The 26,674-nt window shown below is 45.9% G+C and overlaps 1 protein-coding gene across 2 annotated transcripts in view; it reads left to right on the plus strand.

Moving 5' to 3' along the window:
* Positions 1–26,674, plus strand: part of Galnt17 (polypeptide N-acetylgalactosaminyltransferase 17) — a 433,611-nt gene that overhangs the window by 85,076 nt on the left and 321,861 nt on the right. The gene's annotated exons all lie outside the window — the stretch shown is intronic.

Consider the following 26,674-nt stretch of genomic DNA (forward strand, 5'->3'; position numbering starts at 1 on the left):
TTCTGTAAATATTTATGGATTTAGTGTGACACTTATCATGGGCTGAGAGCTCTGAAGCCACCCACGCTCAGTGCCTTCTCCTGGGTCCCTGGGAAATCCTGCTGGTCCCTTCCGATCAATGGGAACCTGGGGACAGTTTCTACTTGTCCCATGGGGAGCCCACAGTGAGTTTTAGGGGTACTTGGAATTTGACAAAAGAGGAATTATATTACACATGATAATCTTTAACCCTGGGTTCCAAGAACCACCATCTCCCATGGTGTCCTAGGCTTGACAGACTGGTCCCTTGATGACTGTATGACTGGTGCTTAGATGACCGTATGACAGCTATATTGGACCTTCATGTTGGCTCTCTGTGCACATAAACCCAGATTGTTCCTTTCCTCTGTATTTCCATGACATCCCACTACAGGCAAACCCTCCAGGTTCAGGGCTGCCCTTGAACTCAAGTGAGCTCAGACACCCAAAGCCCCTTCCTGAATCCTTCTGGGGCCTTCTTCCTTGGTCGAGAGCATGGGGTCCAGTCTCCAAGGGCTGATTCTTCATCTTCAGGGAAGCACCTGGCATTTGGTCAGACCTCAGACCATTCTCTGCTCTTGGAATTCTCAAAGTGTCATGCTGATTCATGGCCAAGTGTGAAGGTCGTGCTTCACAGACTCTTCTACGGTTTCCCATTAGCCAGATAAGGCTGAACTCCACCTTGTTCTCATTCATGAAGCTTTGGTACTGCCGGCTTACAAGTCGGTTCTATTCAACAAACACAACACCTTTTGTTCCAAGCTCCACGTGGGACTCTGAGGATGCAGGAAGGAATGAGACCTGTATGTGCCCCCTCAAGAGTACTCAGTTTGCTGATAGAGTGGAAAGTTGCAGATAAACACAGCTCTGTGTTGTAAGAGAGCTCTCAGGAACATGTCTCAGGAGTCTGGAGGAAAATGTTACCATCTGCTTTGGAGACTTGGGAAAACCTTCACAGAGAGAATGCCAGTTAGGTGGGGTTTTGATGTACTCATAGGAGTTGGCCAAGGAGAAAGGAAGTCAAAAGGACACATACAAAAGCCTAGCTTAAAAGGCCACGGGGTGGGGGGCAGGCAGGGAGAGTTATGAATATTGTCCGGGGGGATGAGGCTGAGAGGGGTCCCTTCCTGGTTGGATCTAATGTTACCCCCCACTTGCCTTAGACCCCTAGCTTGGCATGCAGTGGCCAATGGAGAGTCAGGGACCCCGGTGAGTTCATGGGCCACCTCCAGGAAGGATGGCTCTGAAAGTCTAGAGGCCCCGTGCCCAGAAGTGTCAGAGGCAGAAATAAAAATTGTGCAGGTCTGAGAGAAAGAGGGGCTGGAAGATGAGAAGCAGCTAGGACCTGGTGAGTGGTGACTTTTCTCCTTGGTGGTGGGAAATAGTTTATGTACCAATTTCTGTTCAGCCTGTCTCTGTGGTGCGATCGAGGCACAGAGAGGGCATGCCAGTTGTCTGAGACTACAGAATCAGCTGGTGGAGGAGCTAGGACTCAAATACTTTGTTTGCCCTGGTGGCCTCCAGATAAAAGGAAATGATGGCCCCTGCTCAGGTGTCTCAGAAACCGCGCTTAGCAGACAGGGATGGGATGTTAGGTGATCTGCTGGCCCCGTCATGCCCTGTGGAAACTCATAGATGAAGATATCAGGTATGAATGTCAACATTAAGAGAAGTTGCTGAGAGGGTCTGGGGTGGGGGATCACTGTCTTTCTGTGGGGTGCTGGATGGAACCCAGGGCCTTGTGCATTCAGTCAAGTGCTTTGTCATCAAGCCACTCCCCAGCTCTGGGGGGTCACATCATTAGGTATCACTAGGGATCCCAGGCATAAGAAGGACTGTGTTGTCCCAGGTGGCCTTAGGACCAGTCCCAGAGTGGCAGTGGAAGTGGCAGGTTTACCCCTAACAGCTAGTGCTGTCCAGAGAGAGGAAGGCTCCCAGGATGGGAGTTGCTTGGTGATCCTGTCAAATGATTCACCATGTCTCATCTCATTTATGGAATATATATATATATATATATATATATATATATATATATGAATATATCTTAAATATTTTTTTCTCTTTTGGCAGTACCAGGGTTTGAACTCAGGGCCTCATGCTTGCTAGGCATTTGCTCTACCACTTGAGCCACACTCCCAGCCCTTTTTTGCTTTTAGTTATTTTTCAGATAAGGTCTCATGTTTTTTGCCTGGGTTGCCTCAGATTGCAGTCCTCTTACCTTCACTCTCAAATAACTGGGATTACAGTGAGGAGCTACCAGGCCTGGCGTGAGAGTCTGTAGAACTCTTGATGCTTCTCTAATTCTGAGCTATTCTTGGACTCCAGGAGAAGCCAGAATCTGGGAAGAAAGTCACTAAAAGTGGAGTGTGCGACTGACACCCAGCCTTTGTCTCCATTGTCCCCACATGTGGGATCTGCCAAGGGGGATGGGGAGCAGGGCAGCATGGTTAGCAAGACACTCGCTTTCACGGGACCCACTTCCCTAGACATACTCTGTTCCTCTCCTTGTATGTCAGATCTTATCACTCAAGATGTTTACTCCTTGGTGTACTAATCCAGTAATTTTCTTTTGCATCTCTTCAATTGCCTTGATTCCAAAAGGATTCAAACCCTGTTGAATTTTAGTGATTGTCCCCAGTGGGTGGCTGATCTGGCAGGGTCTCCCTCTCTGCTTGGGCTGTACTTTGGAAGCATTGGGACAGTTTGAAAAAATCCTCATTTCCAGGCTACACTCAGAGAGACTAGATTGGAAAGTCTAGATTCTAGATGCACCAGAGGTTTTGAAGTCTCCTTGTGTGGTTCCTATCTGCAATTGAGTCTGATGTGGTCTGGTGCTGGGTATGGTGATGCACACCTATAATCCCAATACTCAGGAGGCTGAGTTAGGAAGATCACAGGTTCAAGGCCAGCCTGGCAAACACAACAATGGGATTGGACTTTGAGCACATGATAAAAGCGAGAGCACACAAGGGAGGGGTGAGGATAGATAAGACACCTAAAAAATTAGCTAGCATTTGTTGCCCTTAACGCAGAGAAACTAAAGCAGATACCTTAAAGGCAACTGAGGCCAATAGGAGAAGGGGACCAGAAACTAGAGAAAAGGTGAGATCAAAAAGAATTAACCTAGAAGGTAACACACACGCACAGGAAATCAATGTGAGTCAGTGCCCTGTATAGCTATCCTTATCTCAACCAGCAAAAACCCTTATTCCTTCCTATTATTGCTTATACTCTCTCTACAACAAAATTAGAAATAAGGGCAAAATAGTTTCTGCTGGGTATTGAGGGGGTGGGGGGGAGAGGGAGGGGGTGGAGTGGGAGGTAAGGGAGGGGGTGGGGGCAGGGGGGAGAAATGACCCAAGCCTTGTATGCACATATGAATAAAAAAAAAAAAAAAAAAGGCCAGCCTGGGCTACATGGCCCAGATTCTTCTCAAACAAACAAAAAAACACACAGAAAAACCCAGTCTGGCTTTCCCCACCTTGGGCCCCTGTGCAATTTGAACCTTGAAAGGTTGAGCACAGCAGCCCCTGCTTGCCACTGTGTGTCCCCAGGGTGTTACTGGACGCCAGTGAAGGGGGCCTTTCAAGGTTGACATCACACATTTCGGTCCTTGGTGTGGTGCCTGGCAAGGAACTCACTCATGCTGCTGGGGTGACAACAGTGATGGTGATGGTGACCACTAGAAACACATGTTGGAAGCCAGGCACTGGTGGCTTACGCCTATAATCCCAGCTACTCAGGAGACAGAGATCAGGAGGATCGTGGTTCAAAGCCAGCACCAGGAAAGTAGTTTGTGAAACCCTATCTTGAAAAAGCCCATCACAAAAAAGGGCTGGTGGAGTGGCTCAAGGTGTAGACCCTGAGTTGAAATCCCAGTACTGCAAAAAAAAAAAAAAAAAGCTAAAGTTAAGATGTTGACAGGGCTGCGTTCCTTCTGGAGGCTCCAGTGAAAAATCTAACCCATTCCTTGCCTCTCCTGACTGTAAGAGGCTGCCAACTTTCCTTGGCTTGTGGCCGCATCACTCCAGTCTGTGCTTGCTTGGCCATGTTGCTTTCTTTGACTTTGATCCTCCTGTGTCCCTCTTTTAAGGATGACCTGTGTGGCATCATTGGGACAATTTTCCCATTTTAAGATTGTTTACTCACTCTGCAAAACCCCTTTTGCTATAGAAGATATGTTCACAGGTTCTAGAGATTAGGATGTGGACATTTTGGGGGGCCATCAGTGAGTGCAACTGAGGAATTTTAAGGTCAGTTCTGACAGAGGAGAGAAACCCAGTGGCAAAGGCCACGGAGGTCTGGACTCCAACAGTATCATGGGGGATGGGAGTGCATGGAGGCTTGGACTGAAAGGCCCAGTGACTGATGAGGCCAAAGGCAGGGGAGGGATTGAGGGTGGGGCTGACATATTGAATGGTGTCACTTTTTGTGGTGGTGGCAGTCAAGAGAAGGCAGACAGGTCCTTGACTTGCTGTCTCAGTTGTTAGGCTACAGGTTTCTGCACCATTGGGCGGGGTGTCTGTCTGCCATAGGCGCTGGGTCTGTGGGTTCATCTATTTGCATGTAAACATTTGGGTGTCCAATGGGCGTAGCAGGTGAAGCCAAGGAGCTGTGAGATTGGCTGTTGCTAGGACACCTTTCTTACTTTTGCAGCCTTCCTGAAATGTCAGTCATGTCGTTAACCTTGATAGCCCTACTTAAGCATTTTGTAGCTTTTTTTTTTCTCTTTTAGGAGGCTGTAGAGTCTTTAAAATGGGTGTAAATAAACTAAAGAACTGGGAATGACTCTGAAATAATTTATCAGGGAGGGGTAATTCAGCTGCAAGTATCAGGAAGCAATTTTCAAGGCTCCTTGCCTGTGATTCCCAGAAATGTTCTCTCCCTTGAGATATGTCTTGCATCTGTTTCAGTAAGTTCTGATCATTTGCTGGTGGATTTTGAACCTCTGTCTCCTGTGTCTTCTGGCTCCTTTTTTTTTTTTAATGTCTCTTTATTTCAAAACAGAGCATGGGCTGGGTGTGGTGAGTTATGCCTGTAATTCCAGCACTTGGGAGGGCTAGGCAGGAGGATTTTAAGTTCTAGGACAGTCCAGCTTACATAGCCAGACCGTCTCTCAGAAAAACAAAAACAAAAGCAAAAACAAAAGATAAACTCAGAACCAAAAACAAACAAGCAAAAAATCAAACCAAAACAAAACCAGCATGGGATGTAGAAGGGGACTTTTCCTTTTTTCCTTTCCCCTGGGAATTCTGATTTATGTCCCAATGCTGAGAGCTGTGGTGTGTGGGGTTCCACTGAGATGGCAGCCACCTGCCTGGAAATGAACAAGATGGGTGGAGGGCAGCCCCAAGAGATGAGTTCATGAGGGAGCGAGTGGGCAGAGAGGGCTGTTTCTTTTTTCTTTCTTTGATGGGTCATCTTGACTGTCAGCTTGACAGGGTTCAGACACCTAGGAGACTTGTAAAGCCCACCTTTGGGGGTGTCTGTGAAGGGTTTCCAGAGAGGATTAAATAAGAGGGGGATGAGGTGGTGACTTGAATGAGGTAGCACCTCCCCACAGGCTGGAGGCTGGATGGAGAAAAAAGGAGAAAAAGAGAACTTGCTAGGTGGGTCTCTCTCTCTGCGTCTCTATTTCTGTCTCTCTCTGTGTCTTTCTCTCTCTCTCTCTCTGTCTTTGTCTTTCTTTGACTCTTTGGCTGTCTCTGTCTTTCTTTGGCTCTTTGGCTGTCTCTGTCTCTGTCTGTCTCTCTCTTTCTGTGTCTCTGTCTCTGTCTCTCTCTCTCTCTCTCTCTCTCTCTCTCTCAGCTTCCTGGCTGCCATGATGTGAGTAGCTGTGCTCTGCCACACCCTCCCTTCCATGATGGACTGAAACTCTGAGCTCAAATAAGCCTGTCCTCATTTTAAGTGATTTTCCTTGGGTGTTTGTCACAGCAATGAAAAGCCTGACTACCACACCTCGAAATAAGAGTGCCTCTTGCCCAGGTCACATGGGGAGATGTAGGCAGACCACAGGTCCATCCTCACATGTGAGGACAGAGGGAATGAAGCCTGTCCGTGGCAGGACCTGAGATGTGGAAGGCATTGATATGCCTTGTCTGGACTGGGTCCAGGCGGGTAAGGGGCTACATGAATATCGGGTGATGCCCGCCTCCAGCCTGAAGGAGGGAAGTCTGAAGGCAAGAAGTGGGGAGCCTGCACGGCCTCTCCCAGTACACCACTGGGGGGCCTGAAATGTACAAGGGGATGGGGGTGGAGTTAGCGTGGCTGCACAGGGAACCTGGCACAAAGATTGCCAAGGTCAAGGTCAATAAAAAGTCCCAGGAGGCTAGCCTAAGAGCTCACCACCCAACCAGAGTGGTGGAGCTTTCCAGGCAGGGTCTGAGCCACGACTACTCGCTCCTTCTAGCATCTCTCTCACAATCTCTCTCTTTCTCCATCTGTCTCTCTGTCTGTCTCCCTCCCCCTGGAGGCGGGAGGTGAGGGTAGACCAGAGGGTGTATGTAGGACCAGGACGCGTCCTGTCCACCTCTGCATGATCTTCACGTGCGGCCTGAGCTGAGGAGGGGCAGACGTGGGAGGTGGGTGTGAATGGAGGCCTTAGTGTCAGGCTACTGTGCACCCAGGCAATCCTCAACCTGAGCCTTCACCTCCTAAACGAGTTTTGTTCTTACAGCTGAAAGGCTGGGAGGTTATCATGGAGCGGGGAGGGGGGATCCGGCTGATCTCAGCTAGGGCTGCGAAGAAAGGAAAATGAAGCTATCACTCTGTTCCCCCACTGACAAATGCACTGTGAGACCTAACAGGACCCCAGAGCAGGGCCTCAGCTCGGGAAGAGATGGGGCATTCTGTGATGGATCTTAGGAAGTGGTGTATGAGTGCATGTGTGTGTGTGTGTGTGTGTGTGTGTGTGAGAGAGAGAGAGAGAGAGAGAGAGAGAGAGATTTCTGCCTCCTGAGTAGGTGCGATTACAGGTGTGAGCCACCATGCCCGATTCTCCCACTTGTTCAATAAATATGCTTTAAACTCATTTAATCTTCACAACCACCTTGTAAGTACAGACCATTATTAACTCCATTTTTACAGAGAGGAAATGGATGCACAGAGAGAAGAAACTCACCTACAGCCACAAGGCAATGTGCAGAAGCAGAAATTCGCATCCAGGGCTCTGGCTCCTTGGACTGTTCTCTGTCTCTTCCCTTCCAGTCAACTCCACCACTACCTCTCTCAATTTTTCATTATAAAATTTTCTAAGCATGTAGAAAGACAGTAGTGGAGTGGAGTTAATATACAAGTCTCAGTTTATAAACCGCATTCCCAAACCTCCACGTGCTTCTGCCTCTTTCAGCAAATTTGTTGGAGGTGGTGGATGTTTGCTGAGTGGACAGATTGGAAAAAAAAAAAAGAGTGAAAGAATAACTGCCATTTGATACAGAACAGAAGAGTTTAGCTTCTGTGGTTTAAGCTGTTCTTCCTCCTCCCACAGTCTCAAGTTCAGCTGCAGGAAAAAAATAAAAACACAAAGGGTAATTTAAGTAATTTAAATTCTGCATGCTGGCTTAGTTTTGTCCTCATCTTATTTGACCTTATTTAGTTAGACAAAAGGAAAAAAGGGACCAGAAAGGCATTTTCCAAGGATTTTATCAGACCCCTAAATTAATTTCCATTTACCCTTCTATAATTGTCTTGTCCTGGATTGTCTTAATAATATCAAATTTCATTTTTACAGCAAGCTGATAAAAGCCTTTAAAGTCTCCGATCACAGGTGCCAGCAGCTGACAATAACAGTCTGCTGCCATTGCATCTGCTTATACCCTGCCTAGGGTGTCAGGCTTTTCTTTCCTTCCACCCTAGTCCCAGACACTTGCCATCCGTCCTCTCAGATTAGCAATTGTCACATCATAAGACTTGCTGGAGCTGGGCACCGTGGCTGGCACCGTGGATTACAGAATCCCAGCTACTTGGGAGGCTGAGATCAGAGAATTGTGACTTGAGGTCAATCCCTGGCAGATAGTTCGAAAGACCCCATCATATTAGCCAATAGGTGGGTGTTGTGATGTGCACCTGTCTGCAAACCTCCTGATCTCTGCCTCCTGAGTAGCTGGAATTACAGGCGTGAGTCACCAGGCACCCATCTTCCATGGTAATTTTTAATGAAAAATTCTTTTTAGGTGTAGGGACTCCTTGTAACTGCCCACCCCACTTCCCAGGTACCAGTCCTCTGAAATGTTATTGTGGTCCAATTTCAAACACTGTCACCTCCTCCTCATAAAAGGAGCTGTTTATGTAGTCTGTGCATTATTCCTTCTCTCTCTTGGACCATTTGTGTTACTGTGATGTCACTCCCAGTTGGTTCTAATAGCATAAATGGAAGATAAATGGAAGAAATGTAAGCCAGATTAGTTTCTCCCTGGTTATAGTTAAGAGGAAAAATTTGGCTAAAATGTAGTTTTTTGGCTGCCTGGGGATTTGATTCATTCTTCCTCTTCTTTTATCTGTTTGCAGAGTCAGCAGGGAGCTGAATGAAGGTGGACGATGAGATATTTCTGTTTATGGTCCATGGTTTCTGTCCTCTACACTGTAGAAGGTCATGTTCAGAGTTTGTACAGAACTAAATTTCTTAGGAGCTTAGTTCTCACGTGGCTCTTTTGGGGAAGTAGAAAATGGAGTAAAACAAAGATCATTCTTTTGGTCAGCTATGAAATGTGTGATTGTTCCTGCTGGTCAAATGCAGAAGAGACATTTCTCAGCATTTTTTACCCGTGAACCAAAGCCTATGAGTGTGTGAGGGAGAACAGGCAGCCGGGTAAATCACAGGCCTTGAATTTTGATTTGGAAATTTATTTCAGAGATAGGCACCTACAGGACGCGGCTTTTCAGCACGGAAAGTGCCACATCTACTCAGGCTTATTTCAGACACTGAGCTGGGGACCAGCTGTGGGGCTGGCGTGGAGGTGTGCATTGGTGGTGGTTGGGGAGCCATGGTTTGTAGCTTCTGCCCATTTCCTAGTGCAAATATTTCTACCACGGTCAACTTCAAATGCAGCATTTGACAGCTGCCTTACACAGGGGCTGGGACTCACAGGCCACCGCAGCACACCACTCCTTGCAAGGAACATTGTCATCCCTTGATTTTTGTGTATTTAATTTTCATACAGATTCGTTGGAAGATACTACTGAGGCACATAGCATCCATATGGCTGTGCCTGGTAATAACTTAAAATACACCGGAAGCTGTCGCCCACCTGGTGGCCTTGGGTGTGACTTGCAGCACCGTCACCACTATGACCTGGTGTGATGTTTGTGCAGGTCAACAGGTCATGGATTCTGCAGGTACTGGGCAGAGAGACGCCCCCCCCCCACCGCCCCACCCCACCCCCCCTGGCAGGCACAGTTCGGGGAGCCAAAAACTTAGGGCTTCCTTCTGACTTGCCTTTCCTTGAAAAGACTAAGTTATCCAAGCAACAGCATTTTGGTGGTGATGTGACAGGGACCATACTTGACCATGGGAACCAGATCACAGTCCCTACCCTATAGGTATTGGTTGGTACGGGAGCCAGTGCAGGCTGGAGGGCCTGGCGCAGGAGGCAGGTCCCAGAGAAAAGCTGCAGAGTGGTGTCAATACTGAACCATTCCGGGAAGGGTTGTGTTCGCCTCCTGCCACCTTGGTAAATGACTTCAGTTCCAGAATTCCAGATTCCTCCTTTGTACAATAATTCCTCCCTTGGAGTGGGGTGCTCACAGTGGGGTCCCTGGAATAGCAACAGTCCCTGTGAACTTGTAGAAACACAGATTCCCTCCCAGACTGGGCTGGGCTCAACCACAGGCTTGTGTCTTCCCTGCCACTGAGTCAGAGGGCTGGCTGGGTCGCTGTGTGAACACAGCCCAGTGCCTAGCTTGCGTATGTGGAGGATGGCAGGAGGGACAAATATGTTTGAGTGGCCTGAGAATAGGGACACACACAATGCCAGCTTTCTGGTGGTGACTTTGTGTAGAGTGGCCTGGGAGAGAGACAAGGAAGTAGGGTTGCTCCTGCAGAGTCCCTCACTGGACCACTGGCAGTTGGATGACTGACCCGTTATCACCCCGCTTCCAAAGCCCCTGTCCCTAGGACAGGCCAGCTCTTTGTCTGGACTCACAGAGCCCCAGGAGAGCTTGGTTCTCACTGAACAGAGGTAGAAGTGAAGTAGACTGTGGGCTCCTTTTTGTGCCGCCCACCCACCAGCTCCTCATTCTTCTTGCCCCCTTCTTGTTTCATTCCCTCCTAGCACTTCTTACCCCCAGGACTTAATTTCATTATTTGTCATTACAATACAGATTTCCTTGCTAGGCAGGTGCCCTACCACTTAAGCCACTCTGGTTATTTTGGAGATGGGGGTCTCACTTTATACCTAGGTCCTCCTATTTTAACTCTTCCTGCCATGGCTGGGATGACAGTTACATGTTGCCACACTCAGCTTCACTCCCCTTATTCGCCAGATGCAGTCTCATGAGCTTCTTGTTTGCCTGGGCTGGCCTGGAACTGGGATTACAGGTGTGAGCCACTGGCGCCTGGCTATGCTCAGGTTTTTTGTTGAGATGGGGTCTTACTAGCTTTTTTGCCTGAGCTGCCCTCAAACAGTGATCCTCCCATTTCCACCTTCCAAGTAGCTAGGTTTACAGCTACTGGGCCTGGCCTTGACATGCCTCTGGTCTCTTTTGCCCACCAGAACATCAGCACACTGAAGGCAGAGACATTATCTGTTCTGTTTGCTGCCATCTTCCCAGTCCCTTAGAACTCTGGCAACAGGTAATAAGTGTTCCTCTGAGTGTCTGGGTGGGTAGAGGCTCATTAAGAGTGAGAGTTCTGAGAGACATATAGTGTGCAAATGCGGGTACTATACAGATGTGCCAGGAGCCCAGGCCACTTTACTGTTTGGCTGAAATTTCTTCCATCTAGAAGCATGGAGAAAATCCAGTAGAAGTAAAAGCCAGCTGTCTTGTGGAGGGCAAAGCATTTCCCCTTTCAGGAATCATGACAATCACAGTGTTTTTCACCCCAATGCCCATTTTGGGCTCCTTTTGTGTTGTGTGTGTGGGGACACCCTCGACAGAGAACACTTCATTACACAAAGTGACAGGAAACTTCAGATCCATTGTTTCTTTTCTATTTGAAAAATTAATCCGTGAGTGGAGTCCAAGTTTAGTGCATAAGACAACTGAGCGTTTTTGGTTTGCTTCTCTCTGATGATCCTTAGGAGAAGGTCAAGATAGCTGCTCATCTTAGCTTTCTAGGGTTGCTCAGGGAAGGGAGGGAGGAGGGAAGCAACAAATGATGTGATTGGTAAGCTTGACTGTCAGCTTGACTGGACAGGGTGTGTCTGGCAGGGGTCTCCAGAGAGGATTAACTGGAGGGGACCACCCTGAATGTAGATAGTGTCATCTCGTAGACTGGGGGCCCAGATGGAACGGAAGAGGAAGGAGGAGGAGCTGGTAGCACAGGCCTTTCTCTCTGCTTCCTGGCCTCTGTGAGGTGAGCTGTTCTGCTCCATTACACTCCCACCACCTCACGCCCACAGCGTGGAGCCAGCCGACCATGGACTGAAACCATAGCCAGAAAAGTCCTTTTCCCTTAAGTGGCCTTTCTCAGGCATTTTGTCACAGCGATGATAAACTGACAAACACAATAATAGTAATACCTAGAGTAGCTGCTCACTCTGCCAGTCACTGTGGTTGTATTTTCTCCTCATAGCATAGTGATCCTCTTTTATTAGGATCACTGTTTACAGATGGTCAAACTGAGGCTCAGGGAGGTTTACTGACTTGTCTGGGACTACCTGTACCTTTGAATCAATTTCCCAGGCTTGGTGTAACAACTTACCTTACATAAACTGGGTTGCCTCAAGAAACAGAAATTTATGTTCTGTGATTTCCAGGGCCTACAAGTCCAAAGTCAAGAATTTGTGGCCTGTAGCTTCTGCTGGCTGGAGTTCTGTAGCTGGAGTCACACAAGGACATTGCTCTGATCTCTGCCTCCCCACATGGCCTTCTTCCCTCTGTGTGCCTCTGTGCGTCTCTTCTTTTTGTTTTTGTGGTACTGGGGATTGAACTCAGGGCCTCACACTTGCTAAGCAAGCATTCTGCTGAGCCATCTCCTAGCCCTTTTTGCTTTAGTTGTTTTTCAGCCAGGGTCTCATGCTTTTCCCTGGGAGACAGCTTTCTGGGGTTCTGGCTGCTTCTCTGTCCTGTAGAGGAAGTCCCAGTGGCCTTGAGTTGCTGTTTGGATAAAGACAGTGGCCTCAGATGTCCTGCATGTGGTCGGAGAGGCGAAAATGCCACTTAGCCCAGCTCTCATGCAGACAAGACTTCATTTGTTGAGTGCAGAGCCACGCCGTGGCTCTGGGGTTTGCTCCTGTGTTCTGTGATGCTCAGAGTGCAGAGTGTGACAGGTGCACGGAGCAGCTTCTCTGTCCAGCTCTGCTGAGTGTCAGGTAGAAATGCGTTGACTCTTACCTGTCCCCTTCTGACCCCTGTTCCCTTTTCCTTTGTGCTCATACCACAGAATTTCGACCTTTCTGAAATCCACTGCGGTACCAATGTGTCACTGTTTTTCTGTGGGGTGGAAACTGTGTTGGTGGCTTTGAATTTGGGAGAAAATGATGCACATTTTCTGATATCAGAAAAATCCATTTTGACCTAACCACCTCCCAGTGTGGGAATGGTTTACGATTTTCGACTTGATGTTTTGAAAATTCACTTGGAATTTTAAAAAAGTTGACCGGTTAGCTCTCTAGGATAAAGAGTCTTCCTGCCTGTGGTTATTGTGTTGTGGAACAAATCTGATTCTCTGCTGCGCGATGGCCCTGGTCACTGGTTGTCCTCCTCTGTGTTAAACATTTCTTCCCGAGGTTCTCCAAGCCACTCGTTGGTGATAAATAAATCCACCCCACATGGGCACCTGCTCTGTCCCTTGAACCTTGCTTGTATCGGGGCAAAATTGAGAAGCATCCAACTTCTTTTCAAAGTAAAGCCCATTTGGAGAAGTGCTTTTGTGAACCAAAGCTCAAAGACTTGTTTAGCCTAATGACAGGTGGCAAGCTGGTGGTTCCCTGACAGTGACAGTGAGACCTCGGTGGCCTATCTTATTTTCAGTTCAGTTTCACAAACATTTGGAGCTTGGGACACAATCGGATGGAGACCTTTCAGCCTGACGGAAGGCACAGGAATCAAATTCACACAGTGGTAGAAGGGGAAGAAGGGGACTGTGGTGTCCTGCTCCCATCACCCAGTGCTGGGCAAGGACAGGGCTGTGGAATGGGTGGGTGGAGTGGCCTTTGCCAGTGTGGATTTAGACACCAAAGGAAAACCTGCACAAGGTTGGGGTGGGAGGAGCCATGTCAAATGGGTTTGGGGACTGGAGAATGTCCCACAGGACATTCCTGGAGAAGGTAGGGTGGGGCTGCACCCATGGGAAGGGTCAGATTTCACCTGCAGGAGTTTACTAGAAGCAGCTGAAGCCAGAGGAGTTACCTGCTGTGGGAAGGGGTCTTAGAGGCCACCCAGGGGGAGGTGGCCAGGAGGAAAGAGATGGGAGATTAGCCAGGGGGAAGGAGCCCCGGCCAATGTGGGGTAAGGATTAAGCAAAGGACAGATGGCAGGAGGGGCTCTGAGAGTGACCAGGACACACAGGCACTGGTGACATTAGCTGGGGGAGGCTTGTCAGAGTCAGAGTGAGACCAGCGGTCACGATGTACCTCAGGCACCTGCTTCACAGAGCTCTCTCCCCACCACTCCCCCATCTCTAACTTGTGATTCTAATTTCTATCTCGGATTGATTTTAGTAATCTTACTGTACTATAAGCTGCTTCAAATTATCCTCAGGTGCAGGCACCTACGTATAGATCATTTAATTTAAAAAAAATAATAAGAGCTTGAAAAGCCAGGCTGTCCTGGAGGCAGCGAGATTTCTTCGTTTCATCTCTTCTGACAAGGTATTTTCTTAACGAGTTCAGGAGAAGGTGTTCTCTGAGCCTTTGTGGTTAAGGGATCCTATCTCTTCCGTATAGCTGTTTGACCTGCTGTTGTTCAAATCTGCTTCCTTTGGTTTTGCAGGCGATACTTTGAGAACCTGGCATTGGTTTCTGTGGAAGGAAGTGAGAGCCTTTTCCATGGGGGTGAGCTCACTGCTGAATGGATTCACCTGGGGCCAGCAGCCCGGCTTCCTGGGGCCTCAAGCTTATGCCAATTTGGCTCCTTCTTGAAGAAAAGGAAACAAAATCGATTAGGCTGAGTTAGGTGCAGTAGCAAATGTTTATTGAGATTGAGAAAAGAGGTCATAACAAATTGCGAAGTTAAAGAAGCTGACAAACACCACAAATCACAAAATCCAGGAAAGTAATGACCCGCCATTTTATGCAATCTTCCTTACATTTCTTCCTACCTTCTTCCCCTTCCTCTCTAGTCTTCCCCTCCTCCTTCCCCCTTTTTCCTTCTCCTCTTCTTTTTGAGGTACTGGGGTTTAAACTCAGGATCTCACGCTGCTAAGCAGGTGCTGTACCACTCAAGCATGCCTCCTGCCCTGTTTTTGCTTTAGTTATTTTTCAGATAGGGTCTTTTGCCTATAGCTGGCCTTGGACATCAATCCTCCTACCTATGCCTATGTACCCCATAGCTGGGATTACAGGTGTGAACCACTGTGTCTGGCTTGTTTGTTGAGATGGGATCCCAGTACTTTTGCCCAAGCTGGCCTAGAACTGTGATCCTGTCCTTCCGAGTAGCTGGGATGACAGGTGTGAGTAACCACATCTGACTTTCCTACTTTGGTTGCCTCTTCCTGGGATAGCAGCTTGGATTGTTCTTTCCTATTAAAAGAAGTACAATTCAGTCTTTCTTCCATTGTGGTTGACTGGTACTTGCTTTTTTTTTTTAAGAGTTGACAATTTAGAAAATTAATTTTAGCCTCACAACTCAATCTTGATAATGTTATTTAAATTGTTAGGATTTTGGTAAAACTTGCTAAATGTTTGAGCTGCAGTTCCTGTGTGCTACATGCTGTAAGAGTAAGATTACAGGTTCCCTTGTGTTCAAGGGAAGATTTTCAAGTTCCCTTGTGTTCATTTTTTTAAAATACTGTATGTGTGGACTGAGTCTTTGTGTCCCCCTTCACACCCCAGATTTATGCTGTAATCCTAACCCTCAGGATGGTGTTACTGGTGGGGTCTTTGACACAGAGTTAGGTAACAAGATCAGAGCCCTCAAGAACAGGCCAGTGCCCTTTTAAGAGAGTCCAGAGATTGCTCTGGCATTTCTGACATGAGGACACAGTGAGAAGACAATCTTCCAGGGAAGGAGGAGGTGGGCCCTTGCCAGACACCAGATCTGCCAAGGCCTTGATCTCAGACTCCAGAAATGTAAGAAATAAATATGTGTTCTTTAAGCTGTCAACAAAAATTCACTAGAAAAGAATTTCAGATCAAAGGGAGCTTTATTTCATAAGCAGTTTACAAACCCGGGAGACACAGACTTGGGTACAAAGGGACTTGGAAGAAACACAGACTAGGAATCTCCCACGCACCTTACCACTCTGGTCCACTTTTAAGGGATGCAAATTGGGGATGCAAGCATACTACCTGATTGGTTGGGTTTATGTAAATGAGAGATGCAACCATGCCCATCCCTGATTGGTTGACATTTATGTCTGACTGTAAGTCAGTTACATAAATGAGGGATGCAGCCATGCCTAGTCCTGATTGGTTGACATTTAAATATGACTGTAGGTCATACTCTATTTATCAGGTCTGGGCAGCAAAAGGAGGCTTTCCTGAGGACTGCTTAGCTTGGCAGTTGGGACAGGAACATGCAGGACAAGAGCCACCAGGTTTACCTTGTGGTCCTTACAGGAGCACAGAGTCCAGCCCCACAATGAGAAAATGGCCATTAGGCCCTAATCTGTTCTGAATTTTAGGTCCAATTAGGCACTCTGGGTCCTTCTTGGTGATTTAGCTTAAGGTTCACAAAGCTGTTGATAGATGCTTCTTTTTTTTTTTTAATGGTACTAGGGTTTGAACTCAGGACCTCACACTTGAGACACTCCACCAGCCCTTTTATATGTTGGGGTTTTTTTGAGATAGGGTCTTGAGAATTATTTACCAGGGCTGGCTTTGAGCTGTGATCCTCCTGATGTCTGCTTCTTGAGTAGCTGGGATTATAGGCATGAGCCACTGGTGCCTGGCTCAGTGGATGCTCTTTTTGTTATAGCAACTTGAGTGGACTGAGACAGACAGGCCTTGAATTGGTGAATGAAAGCTCACAGCTTAGCCATACACAGGAGACTGGACACCATCATACACACCCTCTCGAACGCTCAGCTGAGTGTTTTCTCAGTCCCAAGTTCACCAAAGCCAAATCTGAATGACTGTGCTTCCTTCCACACACTCATTGGCGGGGGGGGGGGGGGTGCATATGTGTAAGACTGTAACGGAAAACTGACAGTCAGCCCATTGCAATAATCTAGGTTGCTTTTGCAAATTTTGCAAAAACTTGGGACCATGTGCACACATTGCCAGGCCTTTGAAGGTCTTAACGGGGCCCAGGAGCCACCAGAAGGCTTAAGGTTCAGTAGCTTCCTGGTAAAATCCAGCTCAGCCTTCCTTCACAACTTACTGAATCCCCCACGTGAAGAAATTGGGTGTTTTCTCTTCTCTATAGACCTCTATTTATTCATTTTAAAGATTTTCATTGAAATAGATCTTCCAAACACTTGCCCAAATGATAATTCTATTCCCTTACCTGTGTGTAGGGGTTTAGCGTTCACAAGGGCTCAGAAAGCTTTATTTTATTTCATCTTCCGTGAGTTAGACAGAGCCAGGATCGCTCCTGTTTGCAAATATGGAGCCGTGCCTGGAGCTTGCTAGGGCTTGTCCATTCGCCCTAGGGTGCGTTTGTGGCAGGGGATGTCAAGTGTGAGCAAAGGGCTGCTGGGTACTTGTCTGGGGACCAGAGCTGGTTCAGAGTTTTGTCCTAGGCATTCCTGAACCTTGGGGTCTCATTTGTAAAAGAGAAATGGCCCCAAGAGGTGATGGTTAAAGTCCCTCTAAGACATTGCTTTCTTCGGCACAAAGAGGATAGTCTGTTCTTTTGCATCATCTGAGCAGGGGTCAGGAGAGTGTTTTCCTGCTTCGTTTACTTCCCGACAAGCTAGGAGTGTGGCTTTTCTTGCTGCTAAGCCCTGAGCTGGCTGAATCCTTCTGCACATCCCTTCTGTACTCCTGGGATTTCACGAGCACATCTGAGTGCCGTGAGCATCCAAGTCTCCCCAGGGCCCAGTGTCTGTGCTGTGGCCGTGGACTTGGACCAGTTCCTGGGCTGTAGTTCTGCTTTCTCAGCCCTGCCATAGTGCACTTGTTCATCTGGAAACCCAGAGGCCTCACAATGTCAGAACTGGGTGAGGGTAACCTGGACAGCTGAGGAAGTCCAGCCAGAGGGGATGGAAGAGGGCTGCCTGAACCTGAAGAACATTTTGGTTCCGATGTGGTTTCTTCGATCAGTGTAGCATTACTCCAGACTTTAAATAATGTGTTTAAAATAGTACAAAAGCATGATTTGGTTTACGTGGTCGAAAAAGAACGCAAACGACCTAGTTCAGTGTGCCCATTTTACATACGGGGAGATGAAGGTCCAGTGACGAGAGGTGAGGAGCCCAGGTTTGCTGGAGGAGTGGCTCAAGTCGCAGAGTAGCTGCCGAGCAAGCATGAGGCCCTGAGTTCAAACTCCAGTACTGCCAAAAAACAAATAAAGTGATTGTCTGAGAAGTCCAAGATCAAACAGATGAGTGGGAGCCTGGCCCTGCGTTCAGCCCTGACTGCCCTGTGCATCTGTCACTGGGCTCCAGGAGGTTTTTCTTGGCAGTTTTGTTTTGCGCCTCATTTCAGAATCATTGTTAGGTATAACTAATAAGGAAATTAAAGAATTTGGATATTGTGGATTTTTGTCTTTCTAGACATTTATTTATTCGTATGCATAAATGTAATCTGTTTGTGTGTAGCCCAGTGTTTAAGTTTGGCTTTTTGTTTGTTAGTAGTCTTTTCCTTTTTCATAATTGTATGTTTTCATTATGGCAAAGTTCACATTAGTCATACCTTTAACCATTTTCAAGTGTACAATTCAGTGGGTTTTAGAACACTCACAATGGTACCCAACCATTGTTACCTGCCTAGAATTTTTCATCCACTCCCTAAAGAAACCTGATTCCTTTTACAGGCTCAAAGCCCCAAGTTCAAACCCCAGTCCCATCAAAAAAAAAAAAAATCCCTAAAGAAACTTGATTCCTGATTATATCATTCCCCATTATTCTAGTCAATTGCAGTCTAGACTTAAAATAGCTCAACTTACGATGGTTTGAATTATGATAGTTCGACTTACAATTTGTCAACTTTACAATGGTGCATTTTGGACCTGGAGTTTGGAATCTCGATCTTGCCAAGGGCCAGCAATAGGTGGTGCAGTCTGATCCTCCTGACCCGCTGGACAGTCACAGCTCCCAGTCAGTCCCGACCGACACCCTACAGTTGCTGGGTCACTAAAGCTGCTTCACATTTACTTGTGTTCAATGCCTGTTAAACTGAAGCTATTTGACCCTAGGATGGGTTATTGGGACCTGACTTCATTCTGTTTCTGAAGGGTCTCTGCTTCTTTCTCTTGGTGATGATGCATGGGAGGCAGGCACTGTAGGGGAACCCAGAACAGAAGCTGTGGGGTGCAGGGGAGGGAGGGTTGATGCTGGGGAGACCCCTCCATCTTCTGAGTCCATGGTGAGCCTAGGTCTGCCCAGCCCTGTACACCGTGGACTGCACAGGGACAGCAGTGAGCCACGGTTCTGGGTGTGTGGTCTGTTTACAGCTCCTGTGACAGTTTTGACAAAAGCACTAGTGTTGCCTGGTCACGTCCTGATTTAGCTCCTTCGCTTCCTTCCGTCTCTGAAAGCCCTCAGAAGTTCCATTTGGACATGTCCTGTTTTCTCTGTGCTGGGGCACTGTTGTCTAAACTCTGCCGTGCAGACCCCAAAGACCCCTGTTCCTTCTTGAAAGGTGATATTTGAAAACATGGTTGTCGTGCTCGTTTTGGCTCTGTGCCTGCTGTGTGACCTGGCTAAGTCGCTCCACCTCTCCAGGCCTGGGCTTCTGTGTCAGTTAGACTTTTTGTTGATGTGGTAAAATACCTCACATAAACAGGATGGAAGGATTTATTTGGCCACCGTTTCAGGGCTGTGAATCTGTAATCCTTGGCTCCATGGACTTGGGCCTCAAGTAAGGCAGAACATGGTGGTGGCGTGGTGGCCTATGGAGAGGGAGGGGAAGGGAGAGAGGGGAGAAGTTACCCTTCAAAGGCTCAGTGAAGCCTTTCTCCAGATCTCACCTCCTAAAGTTTCCAGAATTCCCCAAAGAGCACCGCCAGCTGGGGACCAAGCCACTAACTCACAAGTCTCAGGGTACACTTCGTATCCAGACTATGTGTGTCCACATTTTCAAGTGACTTGGCTGACCAGGTGATCCAGAAATAATAACACCCTTTGCACAGGATTAAATAATCCACATAAATCTTTTGTCACAAGGCCTGCCCAGTCCTGTGCCCAATAAATGGTTGATCATAGCACGGTCATATGATTATAAGACATTAACCACAGTGACCCAGATCTCCAGTTAACACCCAGGTACATGATTCTTCACTGGATAACTACGAGTCCTTAATTTTATTTATTTTGTTGGGGGGACAGTACTGGAATTTGAACTCAGGGCCTCACGTTTGCTAGACAGGTGCTCTACCACTTGAGTTACTCCACCAGACCTTTTCATTTTTTTAATCATATATTAATTTCTCTTTTTAATTCCTGGACCTACTGTTTGGACTCTACTTTGTTCTTTGGTGTTTTCTTTTGATAATTTTATTAGAATAACATATCTAATTATTGTGGCTTTCATAAACTTTTTAAACAAAAAAGAATTTTTGCTCTTCTTGCATTCCTATTTTTCTACAAGTCTTAAAAAATCCTATTTCATTGGGTCAACCTCAAATGCTACTGGGCTTTAGATTAGAATTCACTTCTATTAAATTTAAATATTGGTCTATTAAAACTGGATACCCAGCAATCCTCAGTTTCTCCCTGTGGGAAGAGACTATATTTCTCCATTGGTTTCAGTATTTATCTTTGTAAACAGTTGTTGCCAGGGGTATTTGTAGATAGTAATTTGCATGTTGATATTTCACTGCTATTTTCCCTGTGTTTCTAACTGGTCTTGGGTTTAGGAAGGGTGTTGGTTTTAATAGTTTTTTTATATGTACCCATATCCAAACCCAACACCGGACCTGTCTGCTTATTTTCAGAATTATTATTTTGACTATCTCAGGACTTCTGGGTGTGTATAACTAAAGATGCAAATAGAGCTGACTGCCCTCATTGTAAATTTGATTTGCTAGCAGATTGCATTTGTGATGATTTTAAATCATTTCTTGGATTATTTCTTTTTTTATTCACCGACCTCAACTTTGTCTTCTGTTTTCTGATTCATTAGTTTTTGCTTTTAGCTCTATTTTTCACTTCCCATTTCCTTCCTTTGTTTGTTTTTCTGGCTTCTTCAGTAGAGTGCTTGGTTCATTTATTTTAAATTTTGTGATTTAATAGCAAAAATAATTAATGCTGTGAATTTTATTCTGTGCACACATGATTCTGGTATGGGTTATTTGCATTTTACGTATTTTCAGTCTAGTTTGTAACTGTGGATTTGATTTTCTCTTCTTTTATTTTGCGGTACTGGGGTTTGAACTCAGGGCCTACACCTTGAGCCACTCCACCAGCCCTTTTTTGTGAAGGATTTTTTCAAAATGAGGTCTTGAAAACTGTTTTCCCAGGCTAACTTCGAACCTCGATCCTCCTGATCTCTGCCTCCTGAGTAACTAGGATTACAGGTGTGAGCTGCTGGCACCTGGCTGTTTGTTCCTTTTTAAATTTTTTTCTTTTTGGCAGTGCTGTAGTTTGAACTCAGGGCCTCATGCTTGCTAGACAGGCACTCTTACTGCTTGAGCCACTCTGCCAGCCCGATTTTCTATTTGAATTAATAGTCTTTCCAGTTCCTGTTCTGCACTGGTGTTACGTGCATGTGAAGTTCATAGCAAAAAAAGTCTGCAGAGGTCACCAGAAGAGTGCCAGGTGAGAATTAGGATGTGGCTTATAGGAAGCAGATACACCCCAGACAGCCGAGGACCACTAAACTGGAATAGGACCTTTGTGCCAGACAGGTACTAGCAACACTTGGTGAGGGCCTCTGGTGATGGGCCACAAAAGTCTGTATGGACGGTGGTTGATGAAAAGATGGTTTTCAAATCTTTATGCAGGTTGTGTGCCAGTGGCTCATGCTTGCAAATCCAGCTACTCAGGAGGCAGAGATCAGGAGGACTGCGGTTGGAAGTCAGCCTGGGCAAATAGTTCTCAAGACCCTATCTCAAAAAAAAAAACCCACCACAAAAAAGGGCTAGTGGAGTGGATCAAGATGGAGGCCCCGAGTTCAAGCCCCAGTACCGCAAAAACAAACAAACAAAAAAGCAAAAAAAAAAAAAAAATTTGTAACACCAACTTTGAGGGGACACATTCAAACCATAGAAGTGACCATTTTGAGTGTGCGTGTGTGTGTGTGTGTGTGTGTGTGTGTGTGCAGGGAAGGGATTTGAAACCAGTCCTCTTAGAAAATTATAGATATGCAACTCACTCTGTTAACTACTGTTACTGTGCTGTACTTGAAATCTCCAGGAATTCATTTTGCATAATTAAAACTTTGTATCAGTTGATTAAAACTAACCCAGTTCCCCTCCCCAGCCCTGGAGACCAGTGTGCTGCTCTGCTTTCAGTGAATCTGGGTATGCTCTTTCTGGTTTTTGATTTTGCTTCGTATAATTTCTTTATCCACTTGTTTTTCAAAGCGCATTCAGATCGTTTTCATACCTTGGCTGTCATGAATAATGCTGCAGTGGCTGTGAGAGCCACACATACATGTATACTGTATATATGTACATAGTACATATATGTGTGTATGTATACACAGCACACGTGTGTGTGTGTGTGTGTGTGTGTGTGTGTGTGTGTGTGTGTACCCAGATATATACCCAGAAGTGGGATTGCTGGATCATATAGCAGTTCTGTTTTTTATTTCTTTTTCTTTTTTGGCAGGATGTCATGCTCACTAGTGCCTGAGTCACACCTCCAGCCCTTTTGCTCTAGTTATTTTGGAGATGGGAGTCTCTCTTTTTGCTCCATCTGGGCTAGACCGTGATCCTCCTATTTCTGCTTCCCCCACAGCTGGGATGGCAGGCATGCACCACCATGCTCAGGTGTTTTCCACAGCTATGGGGTCTCACGAACTTCTTTTGCCTGGGGGGGCCTGGAGCCATGATCCTCTGAATCTCAGCCTCCCACATAGCTAGGATTACAGGTGTCAGCACCAGCCCTTGGCCCTATTTTTAATTTTGAGGAGCTCCTCTACATGTTTCCCATAGTGGGTGCACTAATGTGTTTCCACCTTTTGTCTTTTGGATGATAGCCATCCTAACAGGTTCAAAGTGTTTCCTCAGTACAGGTTTGATTTGCCTTTCCCCGATGGTTAGTGAAGTTGGACACCTTTTCCTGTACCTATAATCCATTTCAATTTCTGCTTTGGGCCAGTGTCTATTTAGGTCTTTGCCCATTTCAGGCATTTTATATTTTTGATATTGAATTGTATGACTATCTCATATTTTTAGATATTAACGCCTTATCAGACATAGGGCGGTCAGACTTTTCATCACTGTGACAAATACCTGAGAGAAGCAGGTTTAAGGAGGAAAGATGGATTTGGGCTCTGAGATTTGGAGGTGTCAGTCCACGGTCAGCAGGCCCATTGCTTTTAGTCCTTCAGCAAGGCAGAAACATCATGGCGGAAGAATATGGCAGCCAGGAACAGAGAGGGGGAGAGAGAGAGAGAGAGAGAGAGAGAGAGACAGAGAGGGGAAAGGGACAAGACACTCCCTTCAAAGTTGTGTCCCTTGTGAGTCACATCATCCAATCAGGTGTCCCCTTCACCGTTTCTGCCTATGTTTTTGGTGTCATATTCAAAAATTATTGCCAGACCCCATGCCAAAAGGATTTTCCTTATGTTTCCTTTTAGGGTTTTTGTGGGATCAGTTCTTCCATCTTAAGCCTTTAACCCATTTTGAGTTGGTTTTTGTCTATAGTGTGAGGTAGTGATCCAATGTATTTCTTTTACTTTTTTTTTTTCTGGTACTGGATTTTGAACTCAGGGCCTTCACCTTGAGCCACTCCACCAGCCCTTTTTATGACGAAATTTTTGGAGTAGAGTCTTGAGAACTGTTTACCAGGTTGGCCTCGAACCGTGATCCTCCTGATCTCTGCCTCCTGAGTATCTGGGATTACAGGCATGAGCCACCGGCGCCCTCTCTTCTGAAGCTTGATCTTCTATGATAATGGGGAACTTCACCTGTGATCCATATAGAATAGCTCTTAATTTCCCATGTAACGTGGTCCCTGAGGAGAGGCCAGGACACTTGTCCTCACTGCCCCTTTTTGGTTCTAGGGAGTCTGTGGGCTCCACTTCCCGTGATGCTGTCTGGCCATATCTTCCTCCTGGAGGCATTCTTCTGGTTGCTGTCCTAGATTTGCTTCTGTGATTAGCAGCTGTGCTGTACCTTCTTCCTCTGGACATACCAGCATCTCCCGCTTCAGTTGGCAGCCGTGGTGTCCCTTCTGGCCCTCGCCCACCTCCAGGAGCACCGTTCTGTTCCCCACCCCACAGCTGTCTGAGAGGAGGCCCAGCTTGGGTCTGCCCTCATTCTGTTTCTGATTTACATGTGTCTCTCAGGCACAAATGGAAGTGTGCTTTTTAATACCAAGGGTTCTTGTCCTTCAGTAAAGGTGTTTTCAATTTCTGTCAGTTGTCGTGAGTGTTCTGAGTGGCCTCTGGCATCATGTTTCTGCTCTTGTCTTCAGTCTGCTTTGTCTCTTTGTCCTTAGGCTTTGGCTTCATGGACAATGTTCTAACTTTAGCATCTGAATTGGTAATGGCCCGTGAAAAGAATGAAGTCCTTCTTTTGTTTTCTCACTATATAGGAGATATTTTATTATTTCTTATCTGTGCCCTTCACAAACAAGTATTTGTGTGCGTATATTTTTTTTATGGTACTGGGGATTGAACCCACTCAGACCACACCCCAGTTCTTTTGGTTTTTATTTTGTCTTTGAGATAGGATCTCACTAACTTTGCCCAGGGTTGACCTTGAACTTGCAATCCTTTGAGCAGCTGGATAGTTTTTTTTTTTTAAGGATTATGGATTTTTTATTGTTAGGATACCCATTTCACAGATGTGAACCATGAGTCAGAAAACAACAAAACCACTTCTGCCAATATTGCCCTTGCCACAAATCTCACATTCTATTCTGTAACATACATACATATATATATATATAGATACACATATATTCTTTTTTACTTTTTTTATTTTTTTTTATTGTTTTATTATTCATATGTGCATACAAGGCTTGGGTCATTTCTCCCCCCTGCCCCCCACACCCTCCCTAACCCCCCACTCCGCCCCCTCCCTCTCCCCCCCACCCCCTCAATACCCAGCAGAAACTATTTTGCCCTTATTTCTAATTTTGTTGTAGAGAGAGTATAAGCAATAATAGGAAGGAACAAGGGTTTTTGCTGGTTGAGATAAGGATAGCTATACAGGGAGTTGACTCACATTGATTTCCTGTGCGTGTGTGTTACCTTCTAGGTTAATTCTCTTTGATCTCACCTTTTCTCTAGTTCCTGGTCCCCTTTGGTAGTTTTGTTTTGTTGGGGGCACTGTGGTTTGAATTCAAGGCCTCATACTTGCTAAGCAGGCACTCTACCACTTGAGGCACTCCACCAGCCCCAGAATATTTATTGTGATGATCAGTTAATAAGACCAGTGTCTTATAAAATTATGGATAATTAATTTGACCCTGTCTAGGTAGTTTCATTTTTTTTTTTTTTTGGTGGCACTGAGCAGCTGAGATTACAGGTATGGACTATCATGCCTGTTCCCAGAGTCATATTCTTGATTAAAATGTTCTTGGCCTTTAGAGCCCAGGCTGTGTAATGTATGTGTGTCTTGTAACATATATGGTTATATATGCAAATATATAAAATGCACACATGCAAATATAACATAAAATATATAGTGCATGATGTTATGACACTAGTATTTTTCTCTTATGTGTCTGTTGACCTTGGCTTTCATCATGGTATATGATTACATCCTGCCAGCTCCTAAAGCTGTATGGGTCAGCAAGGGTGGGAGCCCAGTTCATCATCCACCTCCTGCCTTTATGCTGGTGTTCTGGTACTACAGCTCTGGGGGCCTGAGCAGAAGTCTCCCATGGCCTGTCATTATTGCCTGCCTTTCCATCAATTTCACCAGTGGAATAAGTAAAAACAAACCCACTATGGCATCTCCTCTTGGCCATGTTCTGTTCTTAGAATCACTATCCCCAGCTGTGTTTGGAAACAACCCAAATGTCCATCCCCAGGTGAGTGAATACACAAGCCAGCCTCTGCATCCTTGGGGTGCTGTTCAGCAATGGAAAAGAAAGGAGTACCAACAAATGATGCACGACATGGATGACAAGACTCTGAAATGATTCTGTATGATTTCTCTTCAAAGAAGAGTTCTTTACTCCCAGACTCCATTTATATGAAGTTCTAGAACAGGCAAAAATAACATCCACTGGTGGAATTACAATGATTCTGTTCTGGGGGTGGGGGCACTTGACTGGAAAGAAACATAAAGGCACTTTCTTGAATGATGGGATTTTCTAGGTCTTCTTTTAGATGGTGGTTACACAACAGTTTATTCATAATTATTAATTTAGTGTACTCAGCAAATTCTGTATGTGTTTGATTTTTCATCACTGTGACCAAATACCTGAGCAAAATAACTTACAGGAGAAAATATTTATTTAGCAGAGTAGCTACCATCATGGCTGCCAGGAAGCAGAGAGACAGGATGCCTGGGCTCACAGGCTCTCTCCTTTTCTCCTTTTTCATTCCATCCTGATTCCCAGCAATGTGCTGTCCCTTGGTTAACCCTCTCTGGAAACATTCTCACAGACACACCCAAAGCTGGGCTATACTAATCTCCTAGGTGTCTCTCAGTCCACTCTAAGTTCAAAATCAATATTCACCATCACAGTATGTCAGTAAACTTCAGGCTATTTTCTTTGCAATCTCTCTCTCGCTCTCTCTCTCTCTTTTTTTTTTTTTTTTGGTGGGATTGGGGTTTGAACTCAGGGCTTTGGCTTTGCAAAGTAGGCACTCTACTGATTGAGCCACACCTCCAGGCTATGCAAGACCAAATATAAGGGGGACACAAGGAAATATATTTATTAACTCATTTAATGAACAGAAATAAAATAAGTATGATACTGAGAAGACAAATATGAAATGTCTGATATTAAGTGACAGGGAATAGAATGGAGGGAGGAGAGGGATGAAAAAAAAGAAAGGCAAGAGAAGTCCATTTTTAACTTACAGCTTCAAGGTAAATCAACAAATTAAAAATAATACTTGCTTCACATATCTTTCTGGGGTGCTGAATATCATTGTCAAGACCA

Source organism: Castor canadensis, chromosome 6 (assembly GCF_047511655.1).
Source record: "Castor canadensis chromosome 6, mCasCan1.hap1v2, whole genome shotgun sequence".
Classification (NCBI taxonomy): Eukaryota; Metazoa; Chordata; class Mammalia; order Rodentia; family Castoridae; genus Castor; species Castor canadensis.